Source organism: Peromyscus leucopus, chromosome 2 (assembly GCF_004664715.2).
Source record: "Peromyscus leucopus breed LL Stock chromosome 2, UCI_PerLeu_2.1, whole genome shotgun sequence".
Classification (NCBI taxonomy): Eukaryota; Metazoa; Chordata; class Mammalia; order Rodentia; family Cricetidae; genus Peromyscus; species Peromyscus leucopus.
Window position 1 is genome coordinate 14,356,775 of NC_051064.1, and position 26,173 is coordinate 14,382,947.

The following is a 26,173-nucleotide window of genomic DNA, read 5'->3' on the forward strand; positions in this document are numbered from 1 at the left end:
TAATCAGTAAGAGCGATACTCCTAGTTTCATTAGGTTCCAACCATAAAAGATGACCCAGACCCGCTTTTCAAAGGCCTTCAGACTAACTGCAATATGATCACAGGCCTCACTTTCAAGTCACAGTTTTAAAGCATTTGGAATTGTACAAGTTCACATTCTGACTAGAAGTTAGGGGGAGACAGAAACTATCCTAACACACAGAAAAGACTTCTCTGAGAAGCTATATCTTAATAAATAAATAAATGCAGGCTCAATGATGTACTTATTTTTCCAGAATCTTGATGTCAAAGTGAAGAGTTTATAATATCCCCTATTGTATTATAATAGGATTCTCACAAAACTAGTCCTCTAGGCTAAAAGTCTTGGATTGAATTAGATACTCAATTTGATCATGGAATATCAAATAGCAATAAAATATCAACAAGAAAAGGACATGTATAGCACAGGATCATGAAAAGCTTAGTTGAAGAACTAGAACAGGAGAGAGACCTTAGAATTAATATGATTTGCATGAGATAGGATGAAAATGAGAATATTCCATGTGAGGTAAAAAATCCTTCAAAAAATCAAGGATCTACATTGTGCCTCCTGCTTCTGATACTGACTTTAGTTCATTTTTGAAATGAAATGTTTCCTGTTCCTGCATCCTCTAAGTACAAACTCCAACCACAAGAGAAGCCTGGCGCCACCCCTCCCCGACTTCTAGTCCTATGGAGTTTCAGAGTTTTCCAAACTATGTTTTAGACTAGCACTCTAATTAAACAGTATCTAGTGTTGCTTCCAACTAATCTTGTTTAGTTTACAAAAGAAGAAAGGTCAGGAGATAAGGTGACTCCCCATCACATAGGAGTGAGTAAACACTCTCAACCACAGATGTTTTCAGATCCAAAAAAGGTGAAATTTAATAATAAATATGTCTTAGTTACTTTTCTACTGCTGTGACAAAATACCATGATCATGGCAACTTATAAAACATTTAATGTGAATTACAGTTCAATGATGGCAAAGCAAATGCATGGCTGTGGGAATAGCTGAGAGCTCATATCTTGCTCTGTAAGCAGAGATGTGAAAAAGAACACACCAGGAATTGTATGGTTATTTTGAAAGGTCAAAGCCCACCCTTACTGACACACCTCCTCCAACAAGGCCTTCCCAATCCTAATCCTTCCCAAACCATTCAACAACTGGGGACCAAGTATTCAAACCCATGAGCTTCTAGGGGCCGTTCCTACTCAAACCACCACAAGAGGAAACTGTATTTCTTGACACTGTCTCTTCAAAACTAATTGTCACTGGTATTATATTCACATACAGCCACCAGTTTCATGGCAAGTCCTCGCAGATATTTCTTCTCTCCACTCAGATATTCTTTCACCAACATTCAAAAGAAACTTATAAATATCCAAAGGATTTACATTTTCAATTCCAGTATGTTTTCATTTTCTCCATTGTTTCTCCACATTCATCCCATAGACTGATATTTCGGGTTTATCCTCATTTCACCTTATCTGTTAATTCTAGGGAAAATAATTATATTACATAATAAATTTCATATACTCTAGTTATTCAATGCTATTACCTAAGAAATTTTGGGTTATTTTCTCTCTGCATTGTAATTCTTAATATGTAATTTATTGACTAACAATTACACATTTTTCATTTTATCCCTTAACTTTGCTTATCCTATTAATTTGCATACTCCCTTCTTAGTTTTGAAATATTTCCACTCTCTGCTGTGCCTGAATTGAATTACTGAGTGAATTTAAACAGAAAATGAAATGTTTGTATATGAAGCTTCAAGTGAAAAGCTTTCAGTGTTCCTCGTATTTGCAAAGACATGCCAAAGTAATTATGAAAGTGATTAGAGACTACATTTCCAACCATAGCTTCATGGCTCTGGAGATGCTTGGCATTGTTCAATAATAAATAAACCTTTTTCCATCCCTGTTGCAAGAACCTGGGGAAATATCAGCCATTGTAGTAAACAATTATAGAAACAAGATATCCATCTGAACCTAACCCCAATCACACATCATTTTCCACTTTTTAAATACTTAGGACAATAATTTGAAAATGTTCAGTTTCAGGTAATTTTAAAGACTGTGAAAAAGGAAACAAACTATGTACAGGAAGGAAAATAAGGTTTTCACAGAAAAGCATGATAATAACCATTGATAGTATCTTTAAATATACAATTCTGTCTTCATTCAATATTTAGAGATAATATTTTATGAATGACCCGCTGGTCATTGGTAACTCTCCTGGGGTCTATCTCTTTGCTTCAACATTGATTCTACCAATCAAACTTGCTGCCGTGACATCAAAATATCAGCAAAATGGAGGAAAGGACTGGAGCCAGCACATGTGCAATCTCAGTTCATTGAATCAAATTCACACCAGTGTGAAATTTCTGATAAAACCTACTTCTGTTTCCAATGTGAGTTTTTACAAATTTCCCTGCAGAGAGACTTTTAGTTTGATTCTCAAATGCCACCCTTCCTTGCTGTTGGCATTACACAGTAGACAACATATGCATGATATTACCTTTCTGAAGTTCAAAGGCATTTTAATTTTAAAACACATTTGGTCATGAGGCATTTGGGCATATGCTTGTATTGTAATATTAATTATGTAGTAACATATAGTTTCAAGTCACTTTAACTTGTATATTTCTTTTGAGTTTTCTAGTTTTTTTAAACTTATTTATTTATTTTTATTGTTGTTGAGTGCTCTGTCTTCATGTACACTTGCATGCTGGAAGAAGGCATCAGATCCCATCATAGATGGTAGTGAGACACCATGTGGTTGCTGGAAATTGAACTCAGGACCTCTGGAAGAGCAGCCAGTGCTCTTAACAGATGAGTTATCTCACCAGCCCCCAGTTTTCTAGTTCTCAAAGCAGTGAATATCATATATATTTTCAAACTAAAAACTGGAATGTAATGCAACTTGGAGAACCCACAAATACCAGATTTGAACTTCTGATTGAATGAAACCATAATCATTAGGGGAAAAAAACTTACTAAATGCCTAGTACTGAATTATTGAATACCTACTATGTCTGGAGTTTCTTCTGTTTCTGATTCTTATCAGAAATTGTCTATTTAGCATTTGAGGAACAAAACTCTTCATTAGGTTTGAGAAAAAATTCTAGTATTGCTAAATATCAGTGAATATTAGATGAAACTGGTCTGTTTGTCACTGGATGCTATAGATGCCACCTTTATACATTCTCTCCTCCAACCTCCTAACTGCCTAATGAAATCCTCCCTAACGAAACCTTTGTATATTTTGAATTAGCAAAACTGAAAGTAAGTGTTAAAAAGCAATAGCTTTCCTTTTTGTTGAAATGACTATATGATTAATTTAGAATTATATTTATATTAATTTAGAATATTAATTATATTTAGTTTAATTGGTAACAGTTTTGTAAAATTCTACCATGTTTCTATATAGCAGAAAGACTGGGTTTCAAAGCATGGAAGTTTTATGTCCTCGGAGACTAAAAATTTCATTTGGGTTTTGGGGGTTGTTTTAATTTTTATTCTTTAAAAACATTAAACCATCTAGTCTAAGCAATGTTTGTATGATGCTACAGGAGGAAATATTCCATGTTAAATAGCAAGTTATTCAATACACTAAAAAAAAAAAAATGTCTCCAAAGCAATTCTCCACCAGTATCTGTGTGGTTCTTCTCACTCTCCTGTTCTGGAAGTGTGAAGCACTGCTGACTGCCCTCAGCTAGCCTGTGTCATAGGACACCTGACATGAGACGTATTCGGAAGTCCATGAGTACTAGTGACTTTACAGTAGAAGTGTAGAGGACAGGTGAGCTTCACGATTGGTGGCATTAAAAGTTAACGAGTTAAAGCTTTTGAATTACCCTCAAGTGCCACTCAAGAAACTTTTCAAGTAAAAATAATTGTATTCTAAGCTCACACTAACTGGAGGAAGAAAGGTCAAGGACAAACATTAAGAACAAGTAGCTAGAAGAGTAATTAAGGATTCTCAGGTACTAATGAAAAATAGTCTCACCTCTTTCTGTGCTTGTGAGTCCCTTTTCTGTTGGAATCGCAAAGTACCTGAGACTGAGTAGTATATAAAGAAAAGAAGTTTATTTGGCACCCAATTTGGAAAGATAAAAATGAAGATCAGAGAACTTGGGATATCATTGAAGCACTTATCTTACAACCAGGAGGACCTGAGTCTGACCTTCAGAATCCAGGTCAAATTGCCAGATATGGTGTCTCAGGTTTGTAATCACAGCACTGGAGAGAAGCTGACCCAGGCCTTACTGTTCAACCAATCTAGCCTGCTTTGTGAGCTGTAAACCATTGAGGTATGCTATTTCAAGGGGAGTGGATATTGATCCTGAGGCTGGCACCAGGGTTTATTCTGTGGCTTCCACAATATATAACTCTCAACGGTTGTTTATTTACTCATGTATATGTGAATGTAATTAAATGTTTAACATAAAATAATTCTTCAGTAAAATGCAAGATTAGGTACTCATCATCTATCTATCGAGGTGGGCACCTCAGAGGGCATCATGATAGGAGTATGTGAGGAAGGGTGAGATTGGATGAGAGATAGGAAGCCAAAGAGATTTAGCAACAGCAACTGGACTCGTTTCTTCATGACATTCATTCCCTATGCCAGCATGGAACTAACTAGGATTACATAAGAACTGCATTCGTCTCTCTGTGGGCAATGTTCCCACTAACTGAGCTGCCTTCCACTGTGTTCCAATGGATTAAAGGTCCCACTATGTCAACACCCTCATAATAGTGACCAAGGTTCTGGCACATTATATTTTGGTGACACACTCAAACCATATCTAAGTCATAGAAATAAGAGACACCAGCGGGATATAAAGTCCAGGAGAGAGATGCAAGAATCTGAATGTGCTAGTTATCTCAACCAGATTATTTCATATGGATAAAATGGTTATGAAATATAGATTAGGTTTGGAAGAAACTAAACAAAGTCACTGAGTACAAAAAACAAAGTGAGAGGTCTTTCTAAATCTACTATAAATCTATTTTTTAATTGCTAATGTAAACTGGATGTCAACATGTAGAAGATTACAAATAGATCCATATCTATCACCATGCACAAAACTCAAGTCCAAATGAATCAAAGACCTCAACATAAATCCAGGTACACTGAATCTGATAGAAGAGAAAGTAGAAAGTAGCCTACAATGCATTAGCACAGGATACCACTTCTTAAATATAACACCAGTAGCACAGACACTGAGAGCAACAATTAGTAAATGGGACCTCCTGAAACTGAGCAGCTTCTGTAAGGCAAAGGACATGGTAAATAAAACAAAACACCAGCCTACAGAATTGGAAAAGATCTTCACTAATCCTACATCTGACAGAGGCATGATCTCTAAAATATATAAAGAACTCAAGAAACTATACATGAAAATAGTGAACAATCCAATTAAAAACTAGGCTACGGATCTAAATAGAGAATTCTCAAAAGAAGAATCTCAAATGGCTGAAAGACATTTAAGGAATTGTTCAACATCCTTAGTCATCAGGGAAATACAAATCAAAATGACTCTGAGATACCATCTTACACCTGTCAGAATGACTAAGATAAAAAACACTGATGACAGCTTATATTGGAGAGGATGTGGAGCAGGGGAACACTCCTCCATTGTTAGTCAGAGTACAAACTTCTGCAGTCACTTTGGAAATCAGTGTGGTGACTTCTCAGAAAATTGGGAATCAATCTACCTCAAGACCATGATACCACTCTTGGCATATATCCAAGGAATGCTTAATCATACCACAAGGACACTTGATCAACTATGTTCCAAGCAGTATTATTCATAATAGCCAGAAACTGGAAACAACCTAGATGCCCCTCAACCAAAAAAATGGATAAAGAAAATGTAGTACATATACACAGTGGAGTACTACTCAACTGTTAAAAAAAAATGGCATCATGAAATTTGCAGGCAAATGGATGAAACTAGAGAACATCTATCTGAGTGAGGTAACCCAAATTCAGAAAGACAAACATGGCATGTACTCACTCATAAGTGGATACTAGATATGAAGCAAAGGATAATCAGATTACAACCCCCAGATCCAGAGAAGTTAAGAAACAAGGAGACCCTACGATGGCATTGGGAAGGGGAAACAGATGAGATCTCCATGAGTTAGTTAACTGGGGGTGAAGGGGACAATAGATGGAAGGGAATGGGGGATGAGAACATGAGGGAATGGGATGGTTGAGCTGGGGGGACCAAGTAGGAGAGCAGTGAAAGAGGTATCTTGATAGAGGGAGACAATATGGGGTAAAAGAGAAACCTGGTGCTAGATAAATTCCCAAGAATCCAGAAGGATGATTGTCAGGAGGGTGCCTGAACTAGCCTACCCCAGTCATTAGATTGGTGAATACCCTAATTGTCATCATAGAGCCTTAATCCAGTAACTAATGGAAGTAGATGCAGAGATCCACTGCCAAGCACCAGGCCGAGCTCCAGGAGTCCAGCTGAAGAGAGCAAAGAGGGGTTATATGAACAAGGGAGGTAAAGGTCATGATGGGGAAATTACAAAGACAACTGAACCAAGCTCGTAGGAACTCATGAATTTTAGACCAACAGCTGTGGAACCTACATGAGACTGGATTAGGTCATCTGCACACAGGAGATATGTATGCATACAGCTTTGTCTGTTTGAGAGAGCCCTGGCAATGGGATCAGGCTCTATCCTTGGTGCATGAGCTGGCCTTCTGGAGCCTATTACCTGTGGTCAGATGCCTTGCTCCCCCTTGATGTAGTGGGGAGGGGCTTGGTCCCGCCTCAACTGAATGTACCAGGCTTTACTGACTCCCCATGGGAGTCCTTACCCTTTTGAAGGAGGGGATGGCAGGGGTGAGTCAGGGAGGGAGGCTGGGAAGGGAGTGGAGGAAGGATGAGAGGGGCAATCTCTGGTTGGTGTATAAAATGAATTTTAAAAATTTTTAAATAAAAAGTTGCTATTGTAATTCACAAGTTTTCATCTAAATCCTTCAGAGGGTCAAATTTTTCTCAAATTCTCAATTTATCATTTGCACTTATCTGCTGATTATTTATCTATTTGACATATATATGTTTGGCCCCCAAAATATTTATTTCCATGAATAGAGTATACATAGTACTTACAGAGAGCTTTCAACTAAATCAAAACATTAATGAAAATACTATTCAATGGTCATTAGTGCTACACAGAGTCTTTGATATTAGAACAGACTTGAAACTTGAATTTATATCATTGGCTCAATGCTCATGAAGGCATTAGAAGAAAAAGGAAACATAGATAGAGATAGAAATAGAAACAAACATACCAAAGAGTGTCCTAGAATGAGGCAAGAAGGCCACAGAATATATAGAAACAAATGATTCTCTGACTAAGCTTTAGTAACTTTTTTTCTTATTATTTCCTTGTCAGACTTTTAAGAAAAATCTCTGGTCTTTTTCTTCCATTCTATCAGATAACAATGTTGCACACTGTGAAATCCCTGTTCACTTCTGTCTGATATTTTCCTGGCTGTTCACTCTCTGATAGAATTTTGTTGAGAATTAGAAAATATTTTGAATTGAAGGGTAGTTACAGCACAATAGTGTTAAAATGTAATATGCAGCTAAACTGGGGTATAGAAAATTAGTCTTAAGTATACATGTTTGAAAATGATAAAGTTCAAATTTTAAATTATCAAGAATTTAGAAAATTATAAATATAGGTTACAGAATAATGAAGAAAATAAGGGTCATAAATACTTATAGGTATAACTGTAATTAACAAGGCAATTCCACATAATTTATCTGGTAATCGAGAAAGGTTTATTTCTGGGGTAACTTACAACCAATAGGGGTTGGTTACAGGATCTGGAAGAGATAAGGTACCATCCAGCTTCCAGGAACATGAGGTATCCAGAAGAGGCAAGCATGTAAGCACCTCAAGTCTTAAGGGGCTCCCTCTCAGCCATGCCCCAGGGGCAGATCATAGACAGGTGTGGCAGTTACCTCTGGTCACACTAGGGGCAGTGTTTCAAGGTCAAATCTGAAACAGCTACCCACTACATCTCTGCCCTTTTGTCTAAATAAGAAAATTCTAATCTAATACAAAACTATTTACAATAGGGATGATTACCAAATATTGTCCCAGAGGAATAAGGGATACTGACCTAGACAAGATAAAGCTACACCAACAAGAATAATACCAAGCAAGAAACACATACTAAAATCCAGAGGAGTCTGGAACATAGATAAATGGCATGTTACAGTGATCACTCCAAAAGATGTCCTACCTTTAAGACCTGAATCTAATATTTAATATGTTCTAGCTAAGATACACATTGTAATTATAACTGTTAGTCTCCAATCCCATCAAAGACCTGAGAAACAATATCATAATACCTAAGAAACGGGAGAAGGATGCAAGCACCTTTCAGGCAGCTAGCTCAGTCAGTAGAGCATGAGACACGTAATCTCAGAGTCGTGGGTTTGAGCCCCACATCAAGCACTGGATATAACAGTAGTTAGCGAGGCAATTCTAGATTATGTACTCTGGAGTGTTAATCTATTTATAATTATTGTGATTCCACTATACTTAAATTTAATCAACTATTCCATTTTGAACTGTTTATGCTGATTTTTCCTTGTTGCCTTCCTTTGGAATTTGCATATTACTTTATTCTATTTTTGTGCTCATTGCACAGGTACTCTGCTCCTTTGCTTCTAAATTTGATCAAGAAACTTGAATATGTATGTTTAATTTAACAAAGTCTAAATTTATTCACAAGTTTATTTTTTTCCAGAATGCAGAGAGGATTTCAAATGTCTCAAATTCCATCACTTTATTCTCAGATGTGTAATTCCAGTTAATATAAGTAAACTTTTAATCCCACACATAATAAAATTGTTATATATTTTATTGTCTTAGCACATATTTAGTTACCATTCTTATGTCAGTCCAATGAGTTATTGCGTGTGGCTAGTCTTGTGTACACACTGGATATTTACAGTCAATCACATAAACTAAAGGCAAATTTATCCATACAGAGCTGCTAACTTAGAATGGGTGTTAGAAAGACATGAGTAGCAGGTGTCGACTGTAGATGGCCTGGCCGAGGTCAGCAGAAACCCCTTCAACATGTTCTACTGTGTCTGGAGTTAACCAGTTACAGCCTGTCACTTTTTATATCAAATTCTCAGGGTATATAAATTTTAGGGGTTTCATTAGATGTAAAAGATGGGAGCTTTTGAAATGACTAACTAATAATAACTAACACACGTGGGGCTACCAATAGATTAAGTAATGACATGAAATTAAAGCAATTATAAAGCAAAGAATGTATCCAAAAAACATTACAAGATCAGGCAACCATCTCATCGTAAGTTATGTTGGCTTAATCATATATACAATATATAATACTATAGCAGGGGAGAAAGAGCAGGGCTCTTTCTGAACAAAGTGGTAGAGTACAATTGTCTAGACAATCATCCAGCTAGGTGTTCTTGAATCATCACTTTGGTGAATTTCTTCATTCCAGAAGGTCATGGAGAAAGGGTCATTTATCTCCCAGGGCCTTGAACATTGCTTTTCAGTAGGTCCACCCATGTGTGGGGACTGTTTGCAATGTTCATCTGAAGAAAGAGGGTATGTAATTCGGAATGTCCAGAAGTCCATATTTATTAGAGAAAATAAGACTGTCTGAACGTCTCTAGATGGAAATGCTCAGCTATCTCACCCTTCTCTAGCAACTGGCTTGTTACTGCACTGCAGATGAGCTCCTGGGGGAAAAAAAAATAAGCACAGCTGCATTCCAATAGTTTGTGTGTCCATTAGCATGTGGCTTCCAATTGCATGTTTAAAGAGTGAAGTACTTCAAGTCATGGCTACACACACACAATGACTAAGAATGGAGCCAAAGTGATAATGCAGACAGTTGAATTAAAAATCCACAAAACTCTGCCTCCTTTACTTCCTACCAAGAGAAAGTTGCTGAGCTAATCCAGGATTTTTCCATCTGTAGGGAAGCATGAATTCTTGTTAACACAATGAAAATAGTGATGCCAGACACTGGATATTAGTGCCTTATGGGTGTGTGTGTGTGTGTGTGTGTGTGTGTGTGTGTGTGTGTGTGTGTATGTGTGTGCGCGCGCACGTGCGCGCGCACCCCCACCCCCGCAGGCTCATGGCTGCCTGTGTGTCTGTGTGTCAGTGTGTCTGTATGTGTCTGTGTGGGTGTCCTTATGTGACTATATCAAATAGATTATGAAAAATATTGAATAGGAAAATATATGCTACTGAGTAACATGGGCTAAAGATAAAATTGTGAAGTATGACAGAGGAAATGAAGCATTCTAATGCAGTAAAAGAAAGGAATTGAGACAATAAATTATGATCATTTTATGAACAATCTTAGAGTTAAAATGTCTCCAAATTCATACCATTGTAATGTAATAGGAACCATTGAATAAGTAGTCTGAGACCACAAATCCATCACCCTACATGTAGCCATTACATAAAGGATAAATATCTATCTATCTATCTATCTATCTATCTATCTATCTATCTATCTATCCATCCATCCATCCATCCATCCATCCATCTATCTCTCATGTATCTATCATCTATCTCTATTTCTCTCGCTAGCTAGCTATCATTAATTTTATTTCTTTGAGACACTATGTGGCCTTGGAGGTTCTCAAATATGCTTTGTAGACCAGGCTAGCCTCATACAGAGATCCACATGCTCTGCCTCTCAAGTGCTAGAATTTAAAGATGCGCATCACAAGAAGTCTAGCCTGAGCCTTTAAAAAGGGGTTAATTAGATACGATCACCTTTGCCTCTCTTAGCCTCTGCAGTAAAGTCCTTCTTAATACTGTTGCTTCTCTGGTTCACTTTTAGCATCTACTCTTCCTCTGTGGAGAGCTTATGCATTCTCAATTTTGGGGGATTTCATTTTCTGGTCACTTTCCTCTCTCACTGAGACTTCCAACCACTCCCTTGATTTCAAGCCCAGCTTTATGTGAATAGTCTCCATCGAACTCTCTGGATCATTCTGTCAGTTACCTACTTGAAGCACAGCTCTAGAACACTTAGAGGGGCACTGTACTCTATCTGTATTTAACGAGTCACATTATCGACTTCTTCATAGTCATTTTAATATGTCTTAGTATAATCCCAAATTTATTAATGACTGTTCCTTGTAATAAAATTCCATCTTCCCACACAGACACTTGATCAATGGCCATAGTCTTTTCAGACTAAAACATGTTCTTCTCAGTTGTTGCTACACACTCTTACATAAAGGATTAGCCTCTCAAATATATTATAAATACATTCTCTTTTATCCCTTAAACTTGCCTGTAATCTCTTAATTCTTTGGTCCTGAAAACTCATTTGTATGCATTGCTGAATCTTAGTTTCTTCCTCTGTCAAAAGAAGGTCTTGGGCTAGGCCCTTCTCAGGTTTTCCTCAGCACTTTTGTTCTGAAATATATAATTATGATTCAAAATTGGGTTTATGTCAAAATATGTTTTAAGTTTTATAACAATATCATAATCACTAATGGAAGACTCATTATCATAAATATTAGTGCAAAAGTAATACATTCATTTAATATATCCCAAGTTGACTTTACATCTTATAGAAAAGTTATTATAAAGTTATGTAGAATGCAAGATTTAAGTGACAATTAACAGATAGGAGTATCTTAGTGCAAATGTGTATACAAATATCCACATATGAAAGAAAAATGGTATTCTTGAAAAATAATATAAGTTTTATTTAAACAAAATTGCTCCATTAAACATCAAATATTTTATAAAGTTTTAGTAGCTTAAGCAAAGTGATAGACTAACAGACTGCTAGAAAAACACAGAAAACAAAGCATGCCTGTGCATACGTAAGAATATTCACAAATAAGGTTATTTTAAAAGAACTTCATTAATATATGTTGTTAAGAAAAATTGTTATCAACAGGAAAAAATAAAATTAACTAGCTATAACAGAATATACTCAAAATATACTCCAGATGATTTAATTTTCTAAAAATGCCAAATGAAGCTTTTAAATGATAAAGTGACCCATCACTGGCATTTCCATGGTGCTTCCTCTACTGTGAACACGGTCCTAAGTGATATGTGAACAGCAATTGCACAAGAATTTACTATTTTATGGTACAGTCAATTAAATAAATATTATTATTACTATTATGTCTACCGAACAAGTGATCACAGATGATAACAAACTCTCTAAGGGCCACAACTAAGGAACAAAATAAAAATTCAAAATTGGGATGCTTGCTGAGGTTTGTTTATTTTCTTTTTTGAAATTTTCATAAATTTCCTTACTCTCTTCCCTTTCCTCCCTCTTCATCCCCCCTTTATCCCTCCCCATTCACCTTCAAATTTGTGCCATCATATGTCACTAATTGTTATCGTATGGATATATGCATTTGTGTTTACACATATATTGCTAAATATAACCTTTTCAGTTCATGTGTTACTAATATGGATGTTTTCAGGGCTGGCCATTTGGTACCAGACCATCAATTGGTGTGCTCTTCCCGGGAAAGGCCATCTTTTCTCCAGTACTCCTCAGTAGCCTCCATTTCTGAAGGAAAGAAAGGTACTTTTGGTCACTGTTTCAGAGAGTTGAATCCACCATAATGGAAAAGGTACAGTAAAGCCGCTCAGGCAGTGCAGCAGGAGTCACACAAGCTGTGCACATCAAATGAATGGGGGAGAGAAGAGTGCCTAAAACCAGGAGCCGCGCTAATAACCTACCTTAGTGACCAACGCCTGCCAACAAAGCCCAAGTTCTTAGCTCTGAAGTCCCTCCAAGCAGCTACCACCAGGAGGGGAAGAAACAATCAAAATATGAGTCTATGGGGAACATTTCAAATGAAATTCCATCAGTTTCTACTCTTTGGATATGTTCCTACAGTGACCACTGCTACATGAAGCAGAGGTATAATAGAAAAATATTAAGAACAATCTCACAATCTATCCTCTAAGAACCAAATATATAAAAATGAACATACATAGGAAAAAAAAAACAAGCAAAAGAAATACATCAGGAAGATAGAAAACGATTAAAAAATATTTTAGAGTAAAAACAAAAGTTGTTTATTGACATAACACATAATAAAATGTAGGTAAAATTATAAACTGTATGAAACAATATTAAAAATTATCTATTGTTATATATGTGCGCATGTGTAAATTCCACATTTTAAGAACTAGAATATTATATGCCAAAATAATAATTAAATCACAGGTGAAAAGAAATGGATAGACAGAGGCTGGTCAGCTTTAAAAACATGACAATATTTTTAAGATATCATCTTTATACATTGTTTTCATAATTTTGAAAACCTATAAGAAATCAAAGGCTTTTCAAAGTTCAATAATAAAAAAAAACAGCTTAATGCAAATTGCTTGAAATTTTAAAGTATCAACTAGGAAGCAGAAGGGATGAAAGTTTTAACCAAACACTTTTCTCAAATCTATCACACGAAAGTGTTATTAAATTACATTTCAAGCTACGGAAATGCTATTACAGATATGAAAGCAATCTGTGGTAACTGGAGGAGAGCACATACCCTCTAGCACTCTGATAAAGGGCTGGGGCTTCTGATTTTTATTTCTTATTATTTAGGATTGGCATAAGAGCACTGATAAGATGGTTTAATTAAAACAAAGGGAACATGCTGTCCTGAGAGGCAGCATAACGATAGTGCTATTGCTTCCACATGTACTCAGCTCTTGGTTTTCCATCATTACAACAACAACATATTGTAAAGTAGAAGTCCCCTGCCTCAGTATTACTCCTGTCCCTGAAATAGTCATCAGAGTAGAAAAGTACATTTCTGTTCTTGTCCTAATTTTTTTTAAATCTTCTTGCAAGATTTGCCTGTTCTAATACAGACACTGTGTATAATTAACTCAAGACATGAAATGAGATCAAGATAGATGTTTGCTAAATGCTTTAAGAATATCTGCCATATAAGTAAATGATATATGGGTATTTTTCAAAGAAGCAATCAAAACTATTTTTAAAGCAGGCTCCATGTTTCCAACAATAAAAGCTTCTCCCTCACCCACCTTCCTTTGTGCCTTGTAGAGCTGGAGAGGTCCTCTGGGGTTTGATGAGGCTCAGGATGGTGACTCCAGAAGAAGGCAGAACTTGGTGCTCATCCATCCCCATCTATCTCCTTGCTCTCACCTCTACCAGAGCAGCTCTACCTATGTCCAAAGAGCCTACTGATTGATGGGTTTAGGGTGGAGAGAACAGATCTCTGATTGCACAACACACATATTCCACACATACTATCGGACAATGACAATACTGCTGGGCTGGTATAACAACAGCTTCTTAATTTCCAAATGCAGCATCAAGTCTGGAAAGCAGGTTATAGCAAGAAGATCACATAGAGAAGATCACAGTAGAGGAAGATCCTTAAGGGATCCAAACCCAATTCCCTCAGCTGATTACCTGTGTGAATTTCACATTTATCACTTGCAGTAATGGAGTTCATGAACACTCATTTAGGTCATGTTTTGAATATAGGATTGTCATGAAGAAACACTGTTATGTTTTACTGATATTCCCTCAATATCTAGTATAAATTCTTGCTATCTTAAGTGCTTGCTAGGTGATCAATAAATATTTATTGAATGGATAAACAGGAAAAAACATTTTAGCACCTGTACTGTTATTTGTACCCTAAAACCAAAGGTTTAATAGATAATTGTATTGGGATCAATTTTTCATTCATTAATTCCTGAAATATAGAAGGCTGAAATTTACTGAATAATGATTTGGGTTCAAATAACACTCTATAGTCTTAGTGAGTCATTAACCTTCTGTGTAGGCTGAGAGCCTTAACAGCTCTGTTTTATAGGTTTGATATCACTGTTGTCTTTTTCTCCAAGACATGAATGAGAACTTATGTTTACCCCCAAATTCCTTTTGCTCAGTGCTCATGTACAGCCAAACTCCTATTAATATTGAATTAGACCAGCATGGAAGAGATTTGGTGATTTTAAAATATCAGAATGAGTGGATATATTTTTATCATTGATTACATACACCAATACATTAATGTAGACTATCTGATTATATACAAATAGTTATATACTTTTATTTTTTCAAGCAATAATTGAGAAATTAGTTACCTAACAACTAAGAATTATATGCGCATATACAGTTTCACACATATTTACATGCCTGTGTGGTTTCAGGTGGATCATAGGTGATAAAAAGTTAGCTCTGATGTAGGCTGAACAAAGTTGATCCAACAAAGGATAACCCCTCAACATCACTGGAAACTAAAGCTCAAACAAATTAATCAGTTGTCCAAATATACAGTTTCTATATGTTCCAGCCACTCTTCCCAGGGTTAAATTCAATTCACAAGTTACAATTTTTAATTGGATTCTTCACTAAGAATTACTAGTATTGAATACTAGATAAGGAAAATAGTGTAATTCTCTAAAATTACCCTAGGTTTTAAAGAAAACCTGGATAAGAGAAATGACATCTATAAAATCACATAAAATAACTAGACAGACCACAGGAACACATTTTTATGTATATCATGTACGTTTGATTATGCCATCTTTATTAGAAATTTCAAAATTCAAATTGTAACATAAATATACTAATATTTAATTTTAGCAGTGAGATCATACCTATAAAATGAATTAAACTATTTGGTAAAAACACATAAGGTGAAAAAAGAGTGACTGAATGAAGACCTAACTGCATTCTGCCCATGAGGGACACTTTTCAACTTTAAAAATACATACATAATAAAAGAAAAGTGTTAGAAAAAGATATTCCACACAAATAGAACCTAAAAAGGGAAGTAGTGGCTACACTTACATTGCACAAAACAGACTTTAAGTCTATAACTGTCAAATCAGAATGCAGGCTTTTCTCCAGCACACATGATGTATGATATGCTAAGCCATGAACTGAGACTTAATAAATGTGGAAATACTCATGGTCTCTTTAAGACAGGAAATACTTGATTTCAGTGACATAGTCACTGGTGTGCTTCCTCAGGTGGTGTGTGACTTCACATGGTGAAGGGCTCTTGTTTAACTCGGGGCCACAAAGCAAAACAAAAGACATGAAAATGAGACAGGGACTTGGTGGAAGGAAGTTTGGGTTAGGCGGGGGGTGGGGGGTGGGGAGGTGGGGGGGGATAACAGAGGGTATGAGGGATGAATGGGACCAGAAAGTTTTATACAACATTTGAAATTGTCACAGGATGAATTAATAAGAAAAATAGTACACGGAAATCATATGAAGCAACTTTTCTTACCACAAGGAATTAAGCCAAAAATAAAAAATAAGGAATGTCAGAAATTTCATGAATATTTGAAAATTAAGCAATGTACTTCTGTTCTAGTTTGCTTTCTGTTACTGTAATTAACCGCTCTGAACAAAAGCAAATTGGGAAGGAAACAGCTTATTTCCATCTACAGATCACAGACTATCAGTAAGGAATGCCAAGACAGGAACTCAAAACAGAAACTTGTAGCAGAAAATCATGAAATCTAATAAATCTTGCTTATTGGCTTATTCAGTTATCCTTCTGATCCAGCGTCATACCAACAGACCAGAGATGGTACCACCCACAGTGGGCTGGGCTTTCACACATTGATTAGCAAGCAGGAAAATGCCCCTCAGACATGTCAGCAGACCAATTTGATGGAAGCATTTCCTCAGGTTCCCAGGTATGTCTAGATTTGTGTCACGCTGACAAATTTTTATCCATAAGTAAAAAAGTGGAAAATTTAAAATACCTTCAGAATATAAAAATAGAAGCATACGAGCTGGGCGGTGGTGGCGCATGCCTTTAATCCTAGCACTCGGGAGGCAGAAGCAGGCGGATCTCTGTGAGTTCGAGGCTAGCCTGGGCTACCAAGTGAGTTCCAGGAAAGGCGCAAAGCTACACAGAGAAACCCTGTCTCGAAAAAAAAAAAAATAGAAGCATACATATCAAAATGTGTATGTCCTACAAAATCACTTCCAAGGAGCAGGGGAGGGGGGATTATAGAAATAAAGGTCAATACAGAATGGATGTCATCAATCTAAAGATATGCTTAAAGGATCCAGGCAATGAAGAACAAACTGATCCCAAACATGCTAAGCAAAACAACACAATAAAGACCAGAGTATAAATAAATGACATTCAGGCTAGACAAATATAGAAATATCCAATGAGTTTCTTTTGCCAAAGTTGGTAAATAAAGCTAATAAAAGAGAGGAGAAGACCCAAAATATAAAACCAGAAACAAAAGAGAAACTGATCTCACAGAAATTCAAAGAATAACACATGATAACAATTCAAAGTTATATGTCCAAATTAGAAAACAGAGAAATAACACAAATTTCTAAACTCTTAGGACATTCAGGAAATAAAAAAGAGAAAAACAGCAGTGCAGTAGTAACAAGGAAGGAGAGCGAATTGATTAAAAGCAATCTCTTATCCAAGAATTGTTCTGCACTTGATGACTTCACTACTAGATTTAACCAGTTGATATAATGAGTTGATTTTTAATGGGTTGATATAAATCTTTCTCAAAGACTTATCAAAAAACTAGAGAGGGGCTGGTGAGAAGGCTCAGCAGGTAAGTACACTTGCTGTCACAGATGTGGATTGAGTCAGTTCTAGAAGATCCTCCTGGTAGAAGGAGAGTATTGACTCCCTTACATGTACTCTGATGTCCACATACACACAATGGCACAGACTGTTCCCATTTCACACAGATATAAAATTTTATAAGCAAATGTAACTTTTAATAGTTTTCAAATTAGAACAGAACAAGCACTTTCAAACTTGCCTTATGAGGCCACCATTATCATCACATCAAAGCCAGACAAGACATACAAAGGAATATTATAGATCAATATTCTGATGAATATAGAAATAAAGTCTCAAAATCACTAGCAAGTTGAGTTCAACTACACTTAAAAGAATCATTCACTACAGACAATGGGATTTATCTCAGGATACAAGGATGGTTCAACATAATAAAATGGAGTGTGCAAAATTGACATACAAAATTAAGTTACATTTCTATACACTAAGAATGAAGGGTCCAAAAAAACTCAACAAAAAAATCTCCTCTGTAATACCTACTTATTATGATTTGCAAGCTAAATGTCTTTCATTATCCCATGTGTTTGAATGCATAGTTTTGAGCTATTGGCACTGTTCGGGGATGTTATAAGATCTTTAGGAGGTATCCCCTCAAATAGTGGGTTATGGCCTAGCCTTGGTTCTGACTTTAGCTCTAGCTCTGCTTCCTTAGAGTCAATGCATTTAACCAGCTGCCTCAAGACACCACTGTCAGACACAATCCCGCCTGTGTTATGATGAGCTGTAGTCATGAACCCTGAGCCAGAATAAATCTTCCTTCCCTTAGGTAATTTCCACTTAGTATTCCATCACAACAATGAGAAAATAGTAATATAAAAAAGGGGGGTTGTCGTGAGAGCTTGGTCAATAAGGCATTTGCCTTAGAAACAAGAGAACCTGAATTTGATCCCTAGAATACATCTAGAAAGAAAAAAGCCAGGGATAGTGATGTGTACTTGTACTGTCAACACTGGGGGGGTAGAGACAAGCACACTTCTGGAGCCTCCTGACTTGGTGAATTCCAAGACAATGAGTGTCCTTGTCTCAAAAAAAAAAAAAAAAAAAAAACAATTCTGTCAGGTTCTGAGTAGTGATACTCAGTGTTGACCCCTGACATCCACATGCATGTATGTACATGTACATATGCATTTCTACATATTTGTAGCTGTACACACACAGGCAGTTGTATACACATAAACACATGTAAAATTGGTTTTGAAATGTATGGACATTGCTTCAATTAACTTGAGATCAATCATGTTTCTTACAGGTTTTTGGAATTCACTTGTGGGCAGAATATAAAGAGTTCATGCCTATAGACAAAAGAAATCCTAGAATGCCATAATCAGAAAATATTCAGATATTCTGAGAGAATAAGGAAGATCAAAATGCTGACAAAATGAATAGAGAAGGCAAGTCTCTTTATAAGTCATAGGAGAACAAGGACCCTATCAGGAACTGAGTTACAGACCATTCATGCTACATTCTGGCCAAGCATCCTGCTACATTCTGTCCCTGTCCTGAAAATTTGAATAAGGAAGAATTTGATAGAAATGTACTAATCTGTTTGACAGAGAGTATTTCAACACAACAAGATTATCTACCCAAAGTGTGGATATTGTTCACTGTTCCTAGCCAAATTCATAGGGGAATTCATAGTAGAGCAAAAAGATATAAAGCTATTTATTTATTGAGAAAAGCAATGTGAACCCTGTTAAAGTAGTGTACAAGGAAAAATGTGAACAAAGTGGATGCAACTGTTAGACAGAATAGTAGTGCCACACAGATACCATGCACTTTGCCCTGGAACTACAAGCAAGCTATCCTGAGGGACCCCGAGACCATCAATGGCTCCAAGATATAAGGATAAAAGGATAAAAGGAATTCATTTGAAAGAAGAGTTCTTGCACAGTATGGTGGTCAATGCCTGCAACCCCATCTCTTGGGAGATAGAGGCAAGTGAATCAAGAGATCAAAGTTGTCCTTCAGTAGTTTAGCTTCAACTGTTTAGAGGGCCCCCTGGTAGTGGAATTTTGCATGAACAAGCTCTTTGGAGCTCAGTGCCTATGGTGGGACACCTTGTGAAGCCTTGGTGCAAGGGAAAGTGGCTTGGAACTCACTGCTTCAACTGAATATACCAGGCTCTGCTGACTCCCCATGGGAAGACTTGACTTGGAGAAGATGGAAATGGGGGATTGGTTGGGAGGAATGCTGGGGGGCAGGAGGAGGGAGGAGAGGGGGATCTGTGTTTGGTATGTAAAATGAATAGGAAAAAATTTTAATATTTTTAAAAAAAGTCATCCTTAGCTAAACAGTGAGTTCAAGACGCCCGGGAGTCTATGATGTCCTATATGAATAAATAAATGGAGAATGCCTGAAAAGATATAACTTCTAGGTTATTCTGCTGGGAAATGACAACCTGGGGAAATGTTTCTCAAACTTCTAATCCCCTGTAACTGAATTCCAAAGGTGCCAGAATACATCTTGAGTGGGTAGTACTGTCGTTATCCAACTAGTACTAATCCAGATACAATAGTTATGGGACTATGCTGGCTCATCCCAAGGTTCCAGAAAGCCCATGAAGGAAAGGCAATATGTAGCAGGATCTGAAGTCGGTAAGTGAAACCGGCCAAGAGAGACTCCATGGGAGCTGCAGGCAGCAGAACTGTAAGAGATGGCCATGCCTGTTTGAGCCCACATGATACTACCACAAGCCCTAGATGCTGGACATGAGCCTCAGGTTTTGTTGTTGTTCTGCTGCATTTTGGAATTACCTTACACTCTTCAGTCTAGTTATGCTAATATTTCTAATTCTTTGAAATGGCAATCTTCCCCTTGTGACACTGTATATTGAAATTGTGTGATATTTTTTAAATTTTTTTCAGAAGCTAACAGTTACAAGATTGATTTGTGTCTCAGGAAAGACTTCAGCTTTAGATTTAAGCATAGCATGAGAACTGGAAGATTATGGGGACTTTTGAAGTTGGATTGGATAAATTTTGCATTATGAGATGACCATGAGCCTATAATTACCAAAGGTAGAATGTAATGTTTGGATGTAAACAGTTGCTCACAGTTTAATGCGACTAAACACTAGGTTCCTAGCTGGTGGTCCTCTTTTGCGAAGTGGTAGGACCTTTCTCTTATTGGAGAAGTGAATCACTGGGTCCAGATCTAACAGTTTTAAGACTTGCTCTGTTACCTGATTAACTGCACAATGTTGCCAGTTGCCTCATGCTTTCAACTCCATGCCAACTAGTTCTTCCTGCCACTATGCTTTCCTCATCATGGTGAACAACATTCCCTTGAACCCTGAACTGTCAAGAATGAACCACTTAATCCCAACACACACAGGGCAAAGGCAGGCAGACCTGGGTAAGTTTGAGGCCAGCCTGGTCTTCAGAGTGAGTTTTAGGACAGACAGAGCTACACATGAAACCCTGTCTAGAAAAAAAAAGGAGGAGGAGAAGAACCCTCAAAGCAAAATATATAAATGAGAATACATCAAATTTAAAAGGTTCTCCACAGATATGGAAGAAAACAGCTGAATACAGAACACATAGGAGAAAATATCTGTAAGCCAAATATTTGTCATGGATTAATAACTCAAAGTATATAAGGGATATGATTTAATAGCAAATAAACAATCCATTTTTATTATTAGGCAGAAGGCTTGACTAGATACTTTTAAAAACATGATTAAACAAAACCAACGGGTTTAATGAAAGGCTGATCAGCATCATCTATCCTGAAAGAAATTCAAACTAAAAGGATAATTATTACAAAAAGATGAAAAGGTAAGTGTTAACAAGGGTCTGAAGAAAAGAAACCCCTTGTATATTGTTAGTAGAAATATAAATGAACACAGACATTATAGAAAACTCTAAGAACTACCACATGATCCAGCAATCCCACCACTATATTTATATCTGAAGGAAATGAAATGAATATTTTGAAGAAATATCTACCTTCGAAATATGTTTGAATTTCTTTTTTTGAGAGAGAAACTAAGACACAACTTACTTATACAACCTTAATGTTTACCAAATCTCATTATATATGCATTTATAGTTTTTGATAAAAGGATTTAACATTATTCACCACATTTTTAATTGGTTATACATTTAACTTATATCACTAAACCTATTCTAGAACACAAACTCAAACTCATTTTGATATAGTACATGTTTTGATAATATTTTCAGAATGCAGGTCCATATAGTCAATGACAATAAAAACCAGAAAATACATTTTAATCTGTAGTTCCTATTACCCTCAATAAGGTTTAAACAGTTTTACAGATTTTTTTTAGTGCCAATGAGAATATTTATAATCTTATAAATAGTCTAAAAAATACCAAACCCCCATTCATTGTTCTTTAATTCTGCCAGAAACCATAATATCTTATTGTAAATTTACAGTAATCACCTCCTGGGAAATCCCAAATGAAAATAACTTCATCCATATTAAATATATAACTTGTTTTGACAACCTCTAAATATGTGTCCTCCATAACCCATTTACATGATTATATCAATTCTTCCTCTTTGAGTGAAACACTTCCTAGTTGTATATTAAAGGTCTAATAAGCAAAACTTATTTTGCTAAGCAAAACCAGGCTTCAGCATTCCTAGAAACACCTTTTCAAGGACCACGGTTTTGTTCATTGCTTTATGTTTCAGAAATCTAACCCTAGTGGCTTCCCAGTGAATTGTATTATTTATTAAGATGTACTCAAATTACCATACCTGACAACTGGAATTTTCCATCCCAACACCAGCACTAGTTCCTTCTCAAAGTATTTATATTCTGACACTCATTTTTTCAGATGGAACAAACCTAGGAAGTAAATAGTTGTAATTAGAGGGTATCAATCTAAGCATCAACTGTAATCTGAGTCTGTGACTAACATCCTAACATGTGAATGTTCTTCCCTTATCGCCAAAGAGAAATAATGACAATGACTTCTCAGAGTTACTCTGAGCATATCACCTGGTCATAGTTTGATACAGAAGAACAAAGCAGAATTGATAGTTAAAGATATAGACAAAAATAAAACAGACTCTTGAAGGAACTCTATGGGCATCTATGCACCAGCCCAGCACCTGTGTTAATTTCTCCTTCAATCAAATTGAATTGCATTTGCCTGATTACAGGTAGTCACAATTCAGAATTTTAAGTAAGTGAATAAAAATAGCTTCCATTTATGGTTGAGCATTCCACTGACATTTGTTCTTTGTACAGTGATCAGTTGTGAGATTCCAAGTTAACATTTGTTCACTGCAGGAAGAAACTTCCTCTGAGGAGTCCTGGGAGCTGCACTTCTCTATGGGCATAGAGATTTGAACTTAGAGATCATTAGTTTTATATTACGTTCATTTAGCAAAATAATAGTAACAGGGTTACATTGTGGGCCTGTGAGCCTCAACTATGGATTCTTGGCCAGATTTGTAGTCCTAGATACCCATTTCCTCTTGTGGAGCTAGGCTGTATTACCTACCCCTCCCCACCAGGTTCAGGCACCAGCAGAGAAGAGGGTTTGGAAGAGGGTAAAATGCAGAGCTTGGGGAGGACTTAATGAAAGAGTGTCATCTAAATCTAACAGAGCCACTGCACTCACTGACTCATTGTGGCTGTGCTGCCTAAATAAAGGCTGCACAAGATCCAGCCAGTCTATTTATTTGAAGGTGTGGTCACTAGCAAGACAACCATGCTCCAGCAGATGGCTCCAATTTGTGAACATATGGGAAGCACAAATTGAATGTAAATAGATTAAGTAATTTAAAAAGAAGACACAAGATTGGGAGTGAGTTCGATCTCAGTGGTAAGTAGGAAGAAGAAGTAGGGGTGATTATGGTCAAAATATATTGCATGAAGTTCTCAAAATTTGATAAAATGTCATAAGAAGAAGAATGTCTTCCATTCTCATTTTACAAATATCCAGCAACTTACAGTGAATGAGCTTTGACATCTGAACTCCTTGGTTGGCAAGTGAAATTCTCGATCATTTTGATTTCATTTGAAGTCTGTCATCATTCAATAGCACCAGCTTACAGGCACCCATTTTGCTTGCTCTCATGAAAATACTTAACCTAAATTAATTACTAGACCCCTCACAACTATTCATTCTCTCCTCCACTATCATCAACAAATAGCACTAATAAAAATAGAATCAAAACTTTCTTTATTTTTCTAGCACAATGACTCTAGTCTATAACCTAATATAATTTATAATATCTTAAATGCAATTGCTAATATCTTACTATTTTACTTTTAAGAAGTAATTTTATCACTAATGCTGGCAACCATTCTATTTTTCTCCATCTTCACTGGAGACCAGGACATGGAAGGCCAACCATTCCCACTCTTCTATGGGCTATGGAAAATGCTCTCATATGATCCCCTGATTTCCTAAATGTCTCTGTGTATTCTTCACGTACAAACCAAGGTATATCATGCTCATAATTGACCTAGTTTTGTATTAAGATAGAAGTAAGGTGACTTATTCCAGTAAAATATGTATAATTTTTGACAAATGGAAGTAAATATTTTTAATAAATGGATACCCTTTTCTAATCTAGGCTAAACCATTTTGATATTTTTAATTCCACATCCTCTGTCCTCACTATAAACCCTATATACAGCAACCCAAAACAATCTTTTAAAAGCAGATATAGTATTTTATTAATATGCATAAAACCCTTCTGTGATTTCCTTTTACATGTGAGTAAATTTCTAATTGCCTGCCATTGCTTCTCAGAATTTTTACATCCTGACCCTGACCTATTTAGACAATCTCATTTCAAACCTGTCCTCAAATCATCACTGTCCAGCCAGGATTGCTACTCTAGAATGTGAAGCTCTTTTCTTCTTCAAGGTTTATGCCTTTCCTGCTGCTTCTGCCTAGAAAATTATTTTCTCTTATCTTCACATGGCTAGAGCTTTCATTCATTTTATCTTAGTTCAAATATTACCTCCTGAGAGAGACTATGAAGTTTTAAGTTATTTTAAAGTGTATTCCTTTCCTTTCCCAGTTAATCACTGTACTTATTTACTTCATAGAACTTGTGTTGAGCCACAAACATTTCAGTCTATTTACTTATCATATTTTAATCCTGGTTCTTCCTGCAACAAAATATTAACCCAATATAACTAGGGGTGCCCCACTGTTATCTCTAAAAACCAAAAGTGATGCTCGGCACAGAATATTTACATACTACATATTTTATATATTTATTCATTGCATTTAGTCCCTGGGTGACTGTTGCCTATGTATTCTTACAAAATTCCTATGTGAATGCCTTCATTCATTATGCTTGTATTTTAAACCATGGCTCTGGGACACAGTTAAGTTTAAATGATGTTCTGAGCGGGCCCCTGATCTGATAGAACAAGTGATTCTATAAAAAGAGTAGGGCTGTCTCTCCTTACACTTTCACCTCTCACAGAAGAGGTCAACAAACCAAATTCACTTCAGTTCTTGAAACTTGGACTTTTCACCCTTCAAAACTTCTACAAAACGAATTTGTTGTTACGGTCACTGAGTGTGTGGCATATTTTGTTAAGTGGTCTGGGTTAGTTTTCTATGTGTTGCTGTGATTAAGAGCATGACCAAAAGCAACCAGGGGAAGGATAGGTTCATTTCAGATTCAGTGCCCCACCCATGAAGTTCACCATGAAGGGAAGTCAGGGCAGGAACTCAAGCAGGAACCCGGAGGCAGACACTGAAGGAGAAGCCATAGAGGGATGCTGATTCCAGGCTTAGTCCTCCAGGATTGCTAAATCTGCTTCTGTATACACTCCAGGACCACCTAATAAGACATGATGCTGCCCACAGCGGGACAGGGAATCCCACATCAATCGTAAATGAGGAAAATATGCCATCTGCTTGCCTATATGCTAATCTGATGTGGGCGTTTTCTCAATTGAGGTTTTCTCTTCTTAGATAACTCTAGTTGGTATCAAGGTGATAAAAACTAACACAGAGGCTGAGCACAGCTAAACACAGTTCTACATGTTTTGTGTACATAGACATATGTCTATCCTTTTCCATTCAGTTACAAGTATCAGATTAGGCCCCAGCAAGACATGAAAAGGTAAAAAGCAGTTTTGTGATATTTTATTTTGTATTTGTAAATATTAAACTCTTAAGAATTATAACAATGATATTTCTAAAAGATGGGATAGAAATTGAACAAACTGCTGAACTATAATGAAGTAATAAAATTTAAATGGCTCTTCTTTCTCTTTCCTCGATCTTTGAAATGTTTTACATTCAGGGACTCCAGCTTAAGTGCTTTCTTCTTTTTCTCTCTTTCCAAGCACAATTAATCACTCCTTTAATACTCCCACAGCTCCTCACATATACTTTTATGTGGTATTGATTCAATTCTCCCCTGCTGCTAAGGCTATTTGTAAACATCTGGATCTCTTCCAATACAGTGTAAAATGTTTTGGTGTGGGGCTCTACCTTGGTTTTGGTCTCTTAGTATCTAGCTCAT